Source organism: Peromyscus maniculatus, chromosome 3 (assembly GCF_049852395.1).
Source record: "Peromyscus maniculatus bairdii isolate BWxNUB_F1_BW_parent chromosome 3, HU_Pman_BW_mat_3.1, whole genome shotgun sequence".
In the NCBI taxonomy this organism is placed as follows: domain Eukaryota; kingdom Metazoa; phylum Chordata; class Mammalia; order Rodentia; family Cricetidae; genus Peromyscus; species Peromyscus maniculatus.
This window is the reverse complement of record NC_134854.1, coordinates 149,820,529-149,838,612: the sequence shown is the minus strand read 5'-3', so window position 1 is coordinate 149,838,612 and position 18,084 is coordinate 149,820,529. Positions and strand designations below refer to the sequence as shown.

General features: G+C 49.6%; 1 protein-coding gene across 3 annotated transcripts in view; it reads right to left on the bottom strand.

Annotated features, from left to right (window-relative positions):
- Cracr2a (calcium release activated channel regulator 2A) overlaps positions 1–15,079 on the bottom strand; it is a 111,223-nt gene extending 96,144 nt beyond the window's left edge. The window contains exon 1 of one of the 3 annotated variants that reach the window (XM_076568030.1): positions 14,973–15,079. The gene's annotated coding sequence lies outside the window, so the exon portion shown is untranslated. The remainder of the gene's footprint in view (positions 1–14,972) is intronic. The other 2 variants (XM_076568029.1, XM_076568031.1) reach the window with 2 other exon arrangements.
- Between the last annotated feature and the right edge of the window lie 3,005 nt (positions 15,080–18,084).

Below are 18,084 nucleotides of genomic sequence, written 5' to 3'. Positions count from 1 at the left end.
TCTCAGCCCATGAAAATCAACAAGGCTCTGGCTGTCAACAAGGTGGGGTGAGCTCCCGACCTATTCTCTCCGGGCATCACTCACCTGCCACCTTCCTCTGAGGGGTGTTGTGTGATCTCATACATTAAGCAGAGCTTCTGCGGCCACGTTGTGACCAAGAGGCAGAAGCATGAGGGCAGAGCAGAAGGAACCACACCCCCAGTGGTATCACTGAGTCACCTGCCATACACTCCTGTTCACCCTCCTCAGACTTCTTGCTGTCTGTGTAGTAACTATAATCATTTCAATTCACTGCGTTGAGGTTTTGGGGGAGGTAACTTGCAGCTGAGATTATTCTAAGTGATGTATAAGAGGCTCCTAAGCGCATATTCTAGAGTCACAAACATGGGATCCTGATTATAACAGCCCCAGACTTTAGTATCACATGCTCTCCCTCCTTTTCAGGGTCCCCAGTCCTTTCGCATTCACTGGACCCATTTTTTTTTAACCATACAATGGTACACGCTACAATGTGTTCAAATTCCATTGTTTATGAGGTGTTTTGTACCTCCTCTGATATATTACATTTTTTTTCTGGGCTCCAGGGACTCAAAACTGAAGATTTGAAGATAGCAGGAAGATTATTCAAAAAATAAAGAATAGAACTATTTAGCAACATAAAAAACAAAAAAATGATTTAAATACATTTTTGCATTTTCTTATCAATTTGCAGCACTTTAATCAACAACCAAGACAGGAAACAACTTCCATGTCCACTGACAGGGGAATAGTGTAATTCTCTCTCTCTCTCTCTCTCTCTCTCTCTCTCTCTCTCTCTCTCTCTCTCTCTCTCTCTCTCTCTCTCTTTCTTCAAACATTCCCTATCTTTCTTCATCCTTTGAAACACGAGCTGGGAGCCTTGTTCTGCCATGCCCGCCCTGATACTGTGTCCAACCTTGTCACAGACCCCAAAGCAGCAGGGCCAAGCAACCAGAGACCGAAACTTCCAAAGCCAGGAGTCAAAATAAACTGTGTCTCCGCAGGCTGACTGTCCTGAAGTATTCGTTACAGTAGCAGAAAGCTGAGTGACACGTGATTCTCTTCTTCCCACCTCCAGCCATCTTGCACAGTTTTCCACATAGTTACTTCTAATGCTCTATAGCACAGCAGGACAATTATAGCTGATAATAATTACCTTAGCATTTCAAAACAACTAATCGGGTTTTAAATGACCACACACATACACCCCATCACATAGATCTGTTGTGGTTTGAATGGGAAATGCCCCCCTCCCGTGAACTCATGTGCTGGAACACTTGGTCCCCTGAGGGTGACACTGTTCCAAGGGGTTATGGAACTTTAGGAGGTAGGGTCTGGCTGGAGGAAGCACATCACTGTGGGTGGGTCCTGAGGGTTTGTAGCACAGCCCGACTTGTTGTTGTTGTTGTTAACTATTTGTATGTATACAGCTATGTGCATATGAATACAGGTGCCCACAGAGACCAAAGGTGCCACATCCCCCTGGAGCTGGAGTTAGAGGTGGTTCTGAGATACCTATGTGGTTGTTGGGAACCTAGCTCAGGTCCTCCGAAAAAACAGTATTTATGTTTAACTGCTGAGCAATCCTGTCAATCCTTGTACTGGTGAGTTTTAAATGTCAACCTCGAATCACCTGGGAAGAGAGCCTCAATGAGGATTGCCTAAATCATGTTGGCCTGTGTGAGTATCTCTGTGTTTTGAATGTTAATAGATGTAGGAAGACCCAGTGCATCTGGGAAGCACCATTCTCTAGGCAGGGGGTACTACCCTGTATCAGAGTAAAGAAAGCTAGTTAAGTAGTGGAATGCAGGGCGCATTTTTGAGATAAGGTCTCTCAATGACCTTGGCGCTCCCTGATTGGCTAGACTGGCTGACCACTGGGGCCTCAGGATCCTTTTGGCTCTCCTGACCCCACCCCCTAGTGCTGAGATTACTGGCCTGCACTGCTACTGAATCCCAGAGAGCTGACCCCAGGTCCTCACTCTACCCACTGAGCCACCTCTCCACTCCCAAGAGAATGTTTTAAAAACATCAATGAGGCTCTGTTACTTCACAGTGGCTGGCATTTGAGTAGCTTGCTTCTCATCAGCAACAAACACTCCAAAACAGGAGGGGAAACACTTCCAACACGTGAGGACTGCATCCCCTCAGAACAAGAGAAACAATGGCATTAGCCAGGAAGGATAACACAAACTGCCACGTGCCGCCCTCGACGGAGGAAAGTTTCTGAAATGTATCTCAGAGAGGAAGGGAGAAGACCTAAATGGAAGATCTGAGATTAGGAACACAGAAAATGAAAAGGCTTTCTTGCGCATGTCTTGAGGAAATAGCAGATTGGTTGTAAGATATATCCCTATCTCGCTGCTTCTCTTACTGTCCAGGGAACGGCAGCCAAGTTACTTAATGTCTCAGAGAGTACATTTCTTCATCTTAAAAACTCATATAGTGGTGCCAGGCACACAAGGACTTCCTGAAGAATAAATAAAGCCAACACACATGAAACAGCCCCTGCACAGCTTCTGATCTGGAAAGCGAATCCCTTGGAAAATGAATGAAGAAGCAAACAAGTGATATGTGCCTCTCAGCAAAGACTGAAAACGTCTGCCTGGCCGCCCTTCCTATTACATGCGCCTGCTGCGGAGCTCAGTGCTGACACCTTCCACAGCTCCAGGTTCAATCCTTGGATCTCTTAAACAAACATACTTCTGTTTTCTTTACTCAAGAACATTTGCATCTGTATTATGTGTACACTGGAGGTACGGACCCTGCATTCCAATTTAACTCCCTATTTTAAAACGACTCATTGCCTGGGTTTTATAGGGTTATAACATCCATACTGGCCCACTCACAGCACAGCCCAGCCTCTCCTCTCCACCCTCCTGCCCCAGAGCTCTGCCTCCAGCTACAAGACTCAACTGCCACAACCCCATCCTGAGAGACACCCCCACCACCACCCTCACCCCCACCCCCACCCCCACCCATGCCTTGACTCCCAGTTTCATTAAGAACTAAAAGAAAGAAAAAAAGCCCAAGCAACAAGAAAGGACAATAAAGGCCAGCAGCACAGGCTTCCTGGTTCTGTCAGTCACCCTGCAGTCCCATGACGAGGGCTGACACCCTGACAGCGCCATATGCTGTTCCCATGTCCTTGGGTAAACCACTGAACATCTCTGATTGTCTCCTTATCACAAATTAGACACAATAATTTGTTCTTATTTGTAGAGCATTTTACAGCTCAGAGACTACATGTTTCCACTGCCATAATTACATTTGAAATGCTAAGTGCATCGTTGACTATATCAGACCTAGCGTTAAAAACCCGTGTTTTGCTATAAAAATTGAAAAAGCAGAGCGTGGCAACGGCAGCGTGAGCAGCAAACCGCATTGTAGAAAGCATCGCTTTTATCACGTGCTCTGTGGTGGGAGTGGCCCTGCAGCTGTCGTGCCTACGCTGGAATTCTGGTTCCCACCTACTAGCCATGTGTAATGATTAGTCCTGTCGATCTGGCAGATTCTAAAATCATTACGGGCCTCTTGCCATGCCTGTAGGGAGGGGCTAGTTATCTCGAATGCATTTTTAAGGTAGGAAGACCTGCCCACCATGGGTGGCAACATTCCCTAGCAGGTATGCCGAATCCAGCATGAAGAGGAGAAAGCACTCTGAGTGGTAGCATGTGCCCGTGGCTCTCTGCCCCCTGCCTGCCGATGCAGTGTGAGCAGCTGCCTCAAGGCCCTGCTGCCGTGACCTCCTTGCCTTGATGGATTGTACCTTGAATGGTGTAAGTAAAATCCACACAGCCACACTATACTTTTCCTTCCTCAAGCTGTTTTTGTGGCAGCCACACAGTAGTAACTAAGTCACTGTGTGACCTTAAGTGAGTGGCTATGCTGCTCTGGCCTCAGTTTCCCCCTCATAGTACAGATATTTGTACACAGTGACACCAAGTGAACAGGGCTGACTAGAATCTACATCCGGTCAGGTGCACTGGTGTCCAACCATCCCTACGTATTCCCAGGAACCCCTCTTTTATATCCTGCATTGTGGCCTTCACCCTCCACACCCCTCAGCAAATATTTGCAAAAGGAGGGCAGACTCTGGCTGTCGGGACACACCAAGCTCCTTGTTACAGCCTCGTATCTATCTGAACTCTGTAGAATTCGCTCTCTGTTTCACCAGTGGATGGAAATGGCCCAGGGTTCCAGAGAGCCTGGACCTCTTCCTTCTGAGAGGCCTAATTTGAGAGGCTGGGAGTTCTGGACTGTGAGGCAGTAACTGAGCCTCACTGCCCTTGGTGGACTCTGCAGGTCACTGTGGGGACAAAAGCCATTCAGGACTGAGCCAGCACTGACTAGCCTGTCTTAACACACAGCTCCTTACTGTGGCCCAGCACAGTGACTGGGAACTACAAGGCTGCAGAATAAGATAAATAACTCTTATTTTAAAGGCTGGCAAGATGCACAGTAGCACATTCCTGCACTCCCAGCACCTGGAGACTGAGAGTCCTGAGGCAGGAGGATTTCAAAGTCTAGACCAGCCTGGGCTATATATACTACACCATCCAAAATGAAACCTTAGCTAACTGACTAATTAAAAGGCTCGATCTTGGTTAAAGGCTTTCACATTGTCACTGACCTCCCTCAGAGACACGAAGGACCACTATTTTATAACTGAGGTAGGTGCCTGCTACCCACAGAGAGGGAGTGGTGGAGGCAAGCTAGAACAGGTTCTTCTTGCCAGCACCTTATGCTCCTGGTGGGCCCGGCTCCTCTGCTGAACTCTAGGACTTACCTGCCCACTTCTGTCTTCTGTGAGCCCAAGTCCTGAAGCAACAGCATCAAGACTCCCATCCCATTGCTTTATGCAATGAGATTGGGACCAGACAGGTGGACAGGAAACATGGCTGAAAGCTCAGTTTATGCCTGGCGGCAGTGGCGCATGCCTTTAATCCCAGCACTCGGGAGGCAGAGCCAGGAGGATCTCTGTGAGTTTGAGTCCAGCCTGGTCTACAGAGTGAGATCGAGGACAGGCTCCAAAGCTACACAGAGAAACCCTGTCTTGCAAAAATCAAACAAAACAAAACAAAAAAGCTCAGTTTACATCAGAGACCAGAAAATGAGAGCTCTCCCTCAGGAGCCCAGTTGAGGGCTTCTGAAGTCTTCCGAAGTTTATAGGCCAACCATCATCAGCCATGCACTGGGCAGTGTGTCCCCTGAGAAAGGACAGATCAGTCAGCTGTAGACATCACTAAGTTCTTTCTAGGGCCTCTCTGGGACAGCCCAGCCCCAGAAGTTTCACAGGGTGCAGACAGAGCCCCAGTGGCATCTGCCTAAAGTGAGTGTGTGTCCGTACAAAAGAGGCTGGGGCAGAAAGAGTTAACTGGCTGCATTTGTAGACCCAAGCCAGGGCTAAAGCATAAACAGCTGGCTTAGGCCCTGGAACATGACTGTGTGCCCAGAGAAGAGCGGAAGGAAGTCAGCAGAGAGCCTGTTGTTCCAAGGATGACCTTGTAGGCTCCCCTTCTCCTGGAGGGAGCCAAGCTGGGGCAGCGGGATCAGCCGAGGTGCCTGCACTGTAGGTGGTCCCACTAGGACCGGACATGGGAATCCAGACCCTATTGTTTAAATTCCCTGAGGCTTGGCGGGCAAACTGGTGAAGTGGGCATGCTAAGACACAGCCCACATGCCACACGACCTTGTCTTGGCTGTAGAACTGTGAAGGTCTGCTGGGTATACCACTACTTGCCCTGCTGACGTGCCCTGAGACCTAAGCTGCATCTACAAAGTCAGAACCCTAGGGCTTACCCCAAGCCAAGTTGAACCCCTAGAATCTAAGGGCTGGATGACACAGCAGAGGTGGTGTGGTCTACGGAGAGGCCATGACAAGCAGTTGGAAGTGGGCTGGAGGACACATCCCAGAAGATGGAGGGGCTAGAGAGAGAACCGGCTGGAGAAACAGGAAGTAGAGCTGGTAGTGTGTCCATGGTCAGGACACACTCTGGGAATAAGTAGCTCTTACCTGAGCAAATTCAGACTCCAACTACAGCAAGATAGAAAGAGATGATAGAAAAGCCACCCAGCCACAACTGAAAACAGGAAGAGGGATGGTGCTCCAGCCTCTGCATACCAGGAAATATCCAGCAATTCTCCAGAGGCCTGGAGGGGGACTACAGTCAACGCTAACCTCACGCTCATATAATATGCTTGTGATTAGTGGAAAAGCTTAATTTAGTAGTTTGGTAAATTCCATTAGGAGCTTATCTATGGCGTATAATTAAACTATTTTTAAGCAAATCTTTTTGGCTCAAGGCTCCAGTTACAAATCTTAATGGAACATGGTTCACATGATATCTATACCCCAATCCATCATATGGTAGAATATTGGTTATTACTAGTGTACCCAGGCAGACAGCTACGTTGGTTTTATATAACACCATAACATCTCTGTCTAGACCAATTACGGGGAATCAGAGAGCCCAGAGTGAGTCCTGGCCCTGAGGCCACCTTGCTGAGAGCAAAGCTGTGACATCATGAGAGAGAGGGACATCCAGCAGCCAGTGTTAAAGACAACCCTAAGAGGTTGGGATGGGACTATACTTAGTTAAAATGGTAAATTGTATGTTACATATATAATTTTTAAACATTGAGATACAAAAAAAAAAAAAAAAAAACAAAAAAAAAAAACACCAAATCCCAGCCCCCCAGCCAACCAGAGAGAAGAAAATAAAAAGTATAAGGCAGAGTCAGAGTAAGCTTTTCTCTGTGGGTCTGTGGAGAAGTTGGTGCCAGTTAGGAGAGCGGCTACACCGGAGGCCTCAGGTGCCATGGTTGCTATCTGGCAGATGTGAGATCTTGAACTCAAGAACCTCCTGCATCCTCTTCTGAGGACATGGATCATCCTGAGGATGACTATCAATCCATCTCCTAGAACAGCAATCTAGACCATAACACCACAGAAAGATGCAGGGCTCCTTGTAAGAACCAGTCAACCCTTCCAGGGAGGCTCTCCCCATTCAGATGGCTCCACCCACAGAAATAAACTGAACCTGGTCTCTTCACCGCATTCCTGCCCTGTGCTCATCTGGGAACCATGGCTGCTATCTCTGTCACCGTGAAACCTCACCTTGGAAAGAAAGCCTCTGATGGGTCTGTCCTGCCCAGACCGAGGCCAGCTTTAATACGCCACCACAGAAAGCAAGCCCTGCATGTTTAACAATCCCTGCAAACCTTCCTGATGCTTTTGTGTCTCCAGAAGGGTAAAATCTGCTGTGGCCATGGAGAGGGCCAGAACTGTCTCTGGTGAGAATGCTGACAGCCATGGCCTTTGGTGTCCTAGAAGCCGTCCTGACCCCCAGGGCTCCAGAGCATCTCCCATAGCTCGTTCACTAGTGTTAGACCATTACATTAAAGTCCTCCAGCTCAATGGGGAGCTCTGCTGGAAACCAGCCAGAGCAAGTTGGGGCAGGATCCCCTCCAAGGGCACTCCAAGAAAAAACACTCTACGTATCTACCGAAACTCCTTGCCTGCTGACCCGGCACTTCTCATGAAGCCCTGCACTGGGCACAGGTTGACCACCCTCCACTTCCCCTCTGCCAGAGGCTGCTTGTCCTTCTAGGTACAGCATGCACATCTCACCTCCTCTGAAAGCTTTCGGGACACGCTCCACTCACTTGCCTATAAACAATCATCTCTTTGGCTGCTGTCTGAGTTGTACGTGCCTTAGATTCATCTGTTGAATCCATGGACGAGTCAGAAAGCACCAATGCTAGAGAGGTCCCTGCTTTCTGGAGAACCTGAGACCAATGCTGACACCAAGAAGACCCAGCAAGGGACAGAGTGCACCAGGACAGTGGAGCTCAACAGAAAACCCCGAGACAGGTAAAGCCACCACAGGGAGCCTTGGCCACCAGGCCTCTCCAATCCATGGGGTGAGCATTTGAGACAGACAGGCAGGGAACCTTCCTCATTTCACTGAAGAGGACCTTGGTTCTAGTGGGCCAGTGCTGAGGACACATGGCTGGTTAGGATCAGAACTGGTCCTAAGTTAAGCACTCAGAGGAATGATGAAGGAAATAGCTTTGGAGGTGAGATGCCTGAGTTCAAACCCCAGCTCAGTGTGTGACCTTGGGAAAGTTATTCCACCTCTCTGTGTCCCAGCTCCTACCTGGGTAAGGTGGAGAGGCAATAACCATAGTGCCTGACTCAGACTTTCTTAAGGACTGGATGAGTGTATTTCCATCAAGCTCTGAGCCATGTGTAGGACATTTCTCTGCATCCAACCTCCAGCTCTGGGACAAAATGTTTCCCTCCCCCACCTGCACCTACAAAGCCTCTGTGCCAGCAGGCTACTTGAGAAAGACAGTGTGGCACAGCTCCATCCATAGACCAGAATACTGGCTGGATCCAGGTTGACCCAGGGCTCCACACCAAGCAATCTCTAAAGTAAATAAAGTGAAACTAAGCCAATCTTGCAGGTAATAGGAGCTTTTCCTCTTGCCTGCACTGGTAACTGAGCCGTTGGAGCCCGTCTCCTATTCTCCCGGGTTCTCCTGAGAGCTAGTTAAAAGGGGGATGAAGACAACAGCCTGCTCAGAACCACAAATGCAGCTTCTTGGAGGAGGGGTTTCCCACTGGGTGCCAAGTGGGTCCTGGTGCACCTGCCGCTCCCATGCCAAGCCTTACCCATGTGTCTTCTCTGGTTGACTCTGGCAGGGCACAGAAACTGCAGACCCGGGAGGGCACTAGGAGCATGAATGAGGCTGCTGAGCCCACCAGTCTGACTGCTGGAGAGAACACCATCGCCGTGGCTGTGGTTTAGATATACAGTGAACTGTTACCTTCCAAGATTTCAAGTGTTGAAATTTATCCCCACTGAGAGATAGGAAGAAGATGGAATCAACCACACACACACACACACACACACACACACACACACACACACACACACACAACTGGACTGCTGTGGGGGATGAACCCAGGCCCTGCTTTGTTTGTGTATGCTGGGCAAAGGCTCCATAGTAAACTATAGTCCCAACCATGTGTGTGTGTGTGTGTGTGTGTGTGTGTGTGTGTGTGTGTGTGTGTGTGTGTTGTCTTGTTCTGTTTGTTCATTTTGAGACAAGGTTTCACTGTGTAACTTAGGTTTGTCTTGAACTTTCTACATGGCCCAGGCTGACCTCAACTTCGAGATCTCCCTGCCTCAGTCTCCTCCAAGTACTTGAGATGTACCACCATACCTAGCAAGAAGGTGGGTTCTTGAGTAAAAGTCTAGTGTTTGAAGTAGGACCATCAGAAGGTGCCTAGACAAGGTCATTAGTGTAGATCCCACAGGGTCAAATCCTGGTAGCTTTATTAGAAGAAGGAGCGAGGCATGCACTTCCTGTCTCTGTGTCTCTTCTGTGTCTCTATAGAGACATGCGATGCCCTGTCCCACTGTGATGGCTGGAAGTCATCACAACCAGACTGGATTTGGAATCACCTGGGAGATACACCGGTGGGTGTTTCCAAAGAGTTTTCACGGAGGAAGGAGGCCCCACCTGCATGTAGCAGCACCATTCAGTGGACTGGGGTTCTGGACTGGGTCAAAGGAGTGGCCAGCAGTGTGCATCTCTCTCTGCTTCCTGGCTGTGGGCTCAGTGTGACCAGCTGCTCCATTCCTGCTGACATAGCTAGAGACATTCTTGCTACAGTGCTTGCTCTGCTGTGACGGAGGGCACCCCCAAACTGGGAGCCCAAACAAACCCCGCCTTCCTCAAATTGTTTTTGCCCGGTGTTTGTCACAGCAGTGAGAAGTCTCAAGTAACACAGACACAGAACCAGTGGGGCCTGCAGAACCTTGGACTTGAGACCTCCAGAAGGGTAAGCCAGAAGAAACCTGTTTTCAGACTTACAGTTACACAGCCTGGTGTTAGATTGCTACCCACACAAAATCAGCACACACACACACACACACACACACACACACACACACACACACACACACACCTCTCAGGCCTGGCCTCCTCCTCCTTCTTCTTCTCTCCTAAGTAAGCCACATTTTGGATCCTTGGCCCAGATATGTGGCAACAGAGACCCTGGAAATTGGAGCTTGCTACTACGTCTCAGAATCTTCTAGAAATGTGTGGATGTGGTAGAATATCCTGGAGTCGGGCTCCACCCAACCTGAGCTTACTGCCACTGTAGATCCCTCAGTCACCTGTCCAGGATGTGTCAACAAGCCGCAAGAGAAGAAAGTGTCCCGCCAGCCTTCTGAGGAAGCCAGAGCAGGATGCCAAAATAAATTGACATTGGGAACACATTCTCTGCAGAAGAACCCGCCACAAGTGAAAATCCTATGCAGAAAGAGGGACTCACAGGTGACTTTGCCCCGGCAGGAAAAGGCCTTCAGGACCCCCTCTTCAAGAGGTTCAATATATCTGCCTTTGCCCTCAGTACTCCAGTCTGATGAGACACAGCACTAACAAGGCCAGAGCGGAGTAGGCTGATGGCCAGACCAGCTGTTCCGCACAGGTGTGGACCTGGCAGAGCATCAGGCCCATCATGTGCTTCCTCCTGTGGCCACAGGTGAAGTCACATGAAAGGAGCCATTTAGAGCAGCTGAGCAGGGGAGACAGAGCCTAGAAGGTGACTCTGGGGCCCCAGTGGTGACAAAAGGGGACAAGGGCTCTAAAACAGCCAGTTTGCCTGGGCTTGAATTCTGCCTCCACCACTGCCAATCAAAGAGAGCAGAGGAGGAAGGACCAGGTGCACGGAGTGGTCCCTCCCTCCTCCTCAGCTGACTTTCCTGCAAAATGGAAAAGAGGTTTTCCTCGACGGGGTGTGTTGAAGCTTCTGCCAAGAAAACAGCCAGAAAGTCCCTGGGACACACCTGTCACCACCCTGGGCGTGGTTGTCATCCACGTCCGAGTGGCAGGATTCACATTCTTCTCAGCGTTCTCCTGTCACTCACAAAGTGTCCTGGGTGGACAGCACCTCCTAAAGTTGCCTTGCCCTTATACTCATCATGCGGACCTGGCCATCTGTCTGCTTCCTGAGCGACAGAGACCCGGGTGTCTGGTATGTGTGTCCCCAAAGATGGCTCTGCACAGGCTAGCAGCTGTCCACACCAAGAGCTCTGTTTTGCTTCTTTTCTCCTCACTTGGTCTTTCCTTCCTCTCCTCCCACAGTGGCTCATTTTGGCTTCCCCTCTGTGCTGTGGAGTCTGTAGGTCCACGCACATACTTTGTCTTTACTGGGGGGCTTCCTGATCCTGCACACTCAGACGGGCCAGGTTCTAGTTCTCGGTAAACTGGCATGCCAAATTACTCTCAGAAAAAACAAGACTTTGAGAGACCAAAGAAGTGATATGAACACTAGAAAGACAATGTATTGTGGTGTGTGTGTGTGTGTGTGTGTGTGTGTGTGTGTGTGTGTGTGTGGTGTGTGGTGTATGTATGTGTGTGCTATGTGTGTGTTATGTGTGTGATATGTGTTTGTGTGGTACATGGATGTGGTGTGTGTGTGTGTGCATTATGTGTGTTTGTGTGGTGTATGTATGTGTGTGCTGTGTGTGTTATGTGTGTGATATGTGTTTGTGTGGTGCATGGATGTGTGGTGTGAGTGTGTATGTGTGTGTGTGTAATATGTGTTTGTGTGGTGCATGGATGTGTGGTGTGTGTGTATGTGTGTGGTATGTGTTTGTGTGGTGCATGGATGTGTGGTACATGGATGTGTGGTGTGTGTGTGTGTGTGTGTGTGTGTGTGTGTGTGTGTGTGTAATATGTGTTTGTGTGGTGCATGGATGTGATGTGTGTGTGTGTGTGTGGTATGTGTGTGATATGTGTTTGTGTGGTACATGGATGTGTGGTGTGAGTGTGTATGTGTGTGCGTGTGGTATGTGTTTGTGTGGTGCATGGATGTGGTGTGTGTGTGTGTGGTATGTGTTTGTGTGGTGCATGGATGTGGTGTGTGTGTGTGTGGTATGTGTTTGTGTGGTACATGGATGCGGTGTGTGTGTGTGTGTGTGTGTGTGTAATATGTGTTTGTGTGGTGCATAGATGTGTGGTGTGTGTGTATGTGTGTGATATGTGTTTGTGTGGTACATGGATGTGTGGTGTGAGTGTGTATGTGTGTGCGTGTGGTATGTGTTTGTGTGGTACATGGATGTGTGGTGTGAGTGTGTGTGTGTGTGTGTGTGTGTGTATGTGTGTGTGTGTATGTGTGTGTGTGTGTGTATGTGTGTGTGTGTATGTGTGTGTGTGTATGTGTGTGTGTGTGTGTGTGTGTGGTGTTTATGAGCTGAAGAGAACACCAGCTGGAAGTGGCCCCCTGCTGCTGGAAGCTGTTTGCATGCTGCCCCTAGGGCTGTGAGGTGGCATGCCCGCAGGTTGCTCTCCAGCATAGCTGTCTCCCTGTGGAGGATGAGAAGGCAAAACCCCCGAGTTGGAAGCCACAGGTCTAGATCCATTTCTGTCCATCACTGACAACTGACCAAAGGCTGCTTGTCTAAACTTTCAGGTTCCCCATCTGTCCTTCCAATGCTGTGTGTCCCCCCGATGCTGTGACTCGCTAAGAGGCCTGTGGCTGCTCTGCTTCTCACACAGCAGTTCACAATATTCTGCAACTGTATATTTAGCCCTTTTATGGAGAGACATTGAAGGGAGCCAGGCTCTGGAAAACTATGATAAACAGAAGTCATTCTCCCTCAAGGAATCCCCTGTGCATTGTAATCTTTCTGTGTGGGAGAAAAGCAAGGGATGCTGGGAACTCGGCGACTAAAGCCCCTCACTTCCTGCCAAGCTTCTCCCAGACACCAGGCCAGTGCCCCACAGCCTGTAGACTCATGCTCACTCCCAGCAGCAAGCCAAGCAACGGTCACAAGGGCCCTCCAAGTTCTTGTCCCGAGGATGGGCTTGCCTACAGGCTGAGCTGATCCTGGACCTGACTTCCTCCGTACCCAGGCACTGGAATCAATTCTCTATCTTCACAGGTCTCCTTCCTTCCTACTGCTTTCTTCCTTTTTCTTTAACAGTTAAGCATGCCTGTGGACAGAGGACAGATTTCAGGAGTCAGCTCTCTCCTTCCATCCTGTGGGGTCCAGGGATGGACTTCAGGTCATCACCCTCAGCAGCAAGCGCTTTCACCTATGGAGACATCCCACAAGCTCCTCCCTCCTAGTCTGAAGTGTCTGGGTCCTGACACCTGGTCACTCACTTACTTGGTTACTGGAGTGGGTCTTTCTCTGGTGTCAGATCCCTGACCCCACGTATTTGCCATGTGGCCTTGGACAAATTACTTGACCTTTCTGACTCTAGAGTCTTCTCCTGCAGTATGGGGGCAATAGTGATCTCAGGTGGGTTGGTGTTGGGATAATTAAAAAAGGCTATTGAATCCCAACTATCACCGCCACCCACCCACCCCCTCTTGGTACATCATCTCAGGTGGCATGCCTTACTCCGCATTCCCACCGGCCCCGCTCAGTCCACACTTTCAGGTCTCTTGCAGCCTCAGGCAGCAGCGGCTTCCATCTAGAACTGTCACAGAAGTTAATGTGTTTCTGAGTCCAGCCCCAACAGAGGCCATCGCAGTCCCCCGGGACTGATCACAAAGCTCGCATTCCCTGGTCGAATACTTAAGGCCTTCTGCCCTCTGCCCTCTGCCCCAGCCACTGCTCCTTCATGTATTGCATTTTATGTACTACCTCTCCTGGTTCCCCAGCATAACCTCCAAGACTTAGCTCAGGTGCCCCTCTTGCTGAAGCATCCAGACTCAGCCTCCTCCTCAAGATCTGGACTAAGGACCACACCCAGCTTGTCACGGCAGTCCCGCTCCTTCCAGAGGAGCAGCCCCCTCCCCCCTGTGCATTCATGGTGTGATATTTCCGAGAGGCCAAGGGACCTCAGAAGTCACATCTCTTTCTCAGCATCCCCAAACAAAAGTTTAAAGGGTAGCTTTCATGGGTGGATATTACCCACGAAGATATGTATGCTCATTCCACCTGAAGAGAGCCATGAGCCTGACCCCTCAAACTGAACTCTGACTTCATATGGGACAGACTGTCCTGGCTGCACACCCCTGTGCCCGCGCCATTGAAAAGAAACAATTTTGTATGTACTGGCTTCTTCTAGAGAGAAGGGACTCACCAACTTGCGTGCCAGTCGGGTTCTTCCTCCTGACCTGTCACCTCTGTGGTCATTCACTCATTGACACTTTCTGATTGCTGAAGTCAAAGGCTAATGATTTCCTCCGTAGAGGCGAACAGGGCAGGTTCCCCCAAGGGACTCTGTGGTTAACGGCTAGATATATGGATTCAGAGACTTTCCCACAGTCAAGGGTAGAAGTTACTATATTCTGGTACACCAGGGTGTGGTACACCTGTGTGTGCTTACACACACCTGGGCCAGAGGCAACACAGCCCGGCAGAGTCACACAGACAGACCACAGCATGGGTGGGAACCAGGGGAAGCTAAGCCCCAGGATCCACTCATTCTCTGGCCTCTCCCTCTGCTCTGGAAAGTTTTCTTTTTTCTTTTTTTCTTTTAACTGTCTGAGTTTTTTTTTTTTTTTCCCACGTGTGGTAGCAGGCTCAAGCCTGTGCGGGCCCACGTGGACTCCCAGCACCTCCCCGTGTCAGCCAGCAGTGTGCTTTTCCAGTCACTTCACCACTATAAGCCTCAGTTTCCTCTGGAAAACTGGGTCTGGGTGTGACTGGGGGTCCAGGGGGCTCTCTCTAAAAACCCTGGTGCTCCTGGGCTCCTATAGTCCCTCTTAGGGTGCAAGGCAGAGGGCCTAACGGGGTGAAAGGAGCCGGACCAGTCCTGGGGGAGTCAAGGCTGAGCAGCCTGTCCCGGGGCCACGCAGCCCAGGCCAGCCTCTCCTGTGACCTCCACGTGCTTCGCGGCTCTACAGGAAGGAAGCTCAGCCCCCGGATTGAGCAGAGGGGTTGGGGTGAGGCCTCCCAAGACCTTCCTCCCATTACCTGGCAGGACGTCTAGAGCAGCTGTCCCAGCTGTCCCCAGCCTTCTCGGCTCGCAGCTGTCAGGAAATCGCCGGCTGTTGGCCAGCCGGACCTGTCCCACTGTCCCCGCCTCCACCCCGCCCTGCTGCGTGACTGACCCAGCCCCAGCAGCGCCTCCCCCTCCAGGAGCTCCAGGATCTACACCATGCCTTGGGGTCCCAGGCCAGAAAAGCAATGTGTGACTGCCACTGCCTGAAGCCTAAGTGTGGAAGGCGGGGCCACTGCTGACGGTGTGGAGCCCTGGACTTCCTGTACCCTCCCTCCTCTGGTCCTTCGAGGGCCCTTGCTCAAAGAAGCAAGCGATTCTGTCTCCAGAGCCCTTCATAGCGCTAAAACCCAGGCTTCAGTTTGGGCTTTGGGGACCCACGGGAGAGAGCACACGCATTGCTGAAAAACCAGGTCTCGCTGCTGCTCTCTCTGCACATAGAAACGGAAAGGGATTTTGTTCTTGATGCTTGTCTGACCTTTCTTATGCATTCTGCGGTGGGCTAGAAAACTTACATAATTAAAGCCCATGTAAAATGTGCTTCTTAACAAAGCACTCAGTGAGTCTTCAAAGGCTTCCATGCTAACGGATAACCTCTCAGCCTGGTCCACAAGGTCCCTTGCACTCTCCCAAGCCACAACTCATCTTCCAGCCGCCACCCTGGCTGCCCTCAAACAGGCAGCTCAGCATGAGGCATGATTCCTGTTGCAAGCACCACTTGCCCTTTCTAGCTGCAGAGACCTCTGTCTTTGCCCAGAATCCCTCTCTTCTTCCTTCTCTTCCTGTTGGAGTCCTACTCATGCAGGCTCCCTGAAATGTCAGCTTGGGGACCCTTCCCTAGACACTGCCCCTCAGCAGAAGGCCTAGTCCTGTCTGGGTGTTCTCCTCTGACAAGTTTTTTATGTTAGTGCCCCTGTCCTACACACGCTAAAGCAGATCACAAACAGACAGAAGCCCACACTCATTGGCACAAATTATCACACTCTATCCCTTCTTCTTGCAGCCTGCCAGAGGCTAGCTCACCATTCCCTTATCTCAGTTTCAGAAGTGATCAGCATCCTCTAACCCCTTATTTTGCCTTCCTGGGAATCTTTCTCTGCGCTCTGGATTTCTCTTCCATGTTCTGGAGGATACATGCTTGTGTTGGTCCCCAGTATTGGCATGGGACAATATGACATGTAAGCTTGAGGGCTGGCCAGCTAGGTAGCAAACCTGGGTCTCTAGGTTGTGCCAAATGGATAGCTCACCCTTCTTTATCAGCTATACCTAGAACGGAGGCCCTTTCTTCACCTGAACTCAAGACAAGAAGTGACTGCAGAACTCATCTGATGCAAAGCCATCTCATTCCCACTCTATAGAGAAGAAAACTGAGGCCAGAGACATCAAGTCAGAGGCACCTAAGGCCATGGCCATGGTCGTCCTTGTTATCAACACCCCTTACTTTACAGGCTTGGGTTGCCTTCCATGTCCACAGCCATCCCACAGGATGGCTGTCATTTGCCTCTCATAGTTTCATGAGATATTGCTTGGTTAAAACACTAGCAGTCAAGAGCACAGACTGAAGTCCACAGATGTGAGCTCCATCTTCACAGTTAGAGCCTTGACAAGGTATTGAACCTCTTGTCAGTGGATGGCTGACAGTTTCTGCATCATGGACTTTCTAACTCTACACTTAAGGCTCAGGGGACATCACAGAAGGGAAGGGGGGATTGGAAGAGGCAGAGGACCGGGGTGTCTGCTGTAAGATAGTGTCTTCTGTGTATGACAGGGATCTGCTCCCATGCAATCTTAAGAGTATAGTCACCCAAACAAGACTGCACAATGACGTCAGCTGACATCCCAACATGGATGTAGGAAATCTCACAAGGCCTTACCACCCATAGATAAAGAGCCACAGGCAATGGATGGCTATAGAGATAGGGAAAATGAGTGTTTTTCAAGGATAAGTTCCCTGACAGGTTATGAGACATCAGCTGGTCAGCTCTAAACACATGAACATGTAACCAACACTAAATGAACTCAGCAGGTTGTACTTAATATACATTTGTATGGGTATGTGCATGTATACAATATAATCAGAGAAGAGGAGGTCATAAAGTTGAGAGGGAGTTTGGGGACATGAGAAGAGTTGGAAGGGGAAGAGTGTGGGGTGGAAATGATATAAATATAGTCCTCATATATAACATCCTAAAAATAAAAATAAAATAAATGTTAAAGGGGGTGTTTTAAGAATCCTAGCAAATGTGTCTTTTAAGAGGGTTTAGAATGGTAGCTGGTGTTTCAGAAAATGCTAAGTTCTCCTTTCTCACTGATGACTTTTGTCACAGTCAGGTGGAATGACAGGTCTGGACTGGCTGTGACTAGTTGGTGCCATCTAGGGCTACAGGAACGTGTTCATTTTTCTCTACTAATTAAAAAATTAACAGGCAAACGAGATTCTTGGGGAGTCCCAGGAGAGCCCTCATGCAACACCCGGGAAACTGGAGTCCCTTCTTGGGGTTCTTCATCTCCTAAGAGAATTTAAAAGTGACGTAAACAGAAACTTGAGTTTATTACAGTGTAATAGAAAAACTCCAGAGCAGGCAAGCTGTAAGCGTTACAGCTGCCCAGAGAAGAGAATGGAGAAGGTAGCTGCCACAGTGGTCAGCTCCATGGCAGCAGGCAGCCCATGGCAGGAGGGGGTTGGCTTTAGAAAAAGAGCAAGGAGGCCCAAAGCATTAGTTGGGGAGCTAAAAGCATCCTTAGGTTCTGCCAGCATCTGAATGAAAAACACAGAAGAGAAGAAAAAAGAAATAATTACTCCAGTGAAGTGAACTTCAAGCTGGCTTAGCTAATAGGAACTTCACCGTGGGATGGGAATTCTGGGAAGGAAAAATATATTATCTTATGGCGAACCCACCTTCCTAAGAATGGTCTCCTAACCAGGTCTCTGGCTTGTCCCATTGCATCAGCCTTTAAAAGAGGAGACAGAAGTGTGTCTCCACCTAGACGTAGATGACATTCTTTACCTACAATAGGGAACTGCTCTCATGGGGGCTGGTTTTCTCACCCAATCCCATGTGCTCCTGTCTCTGACATCATTCTGCT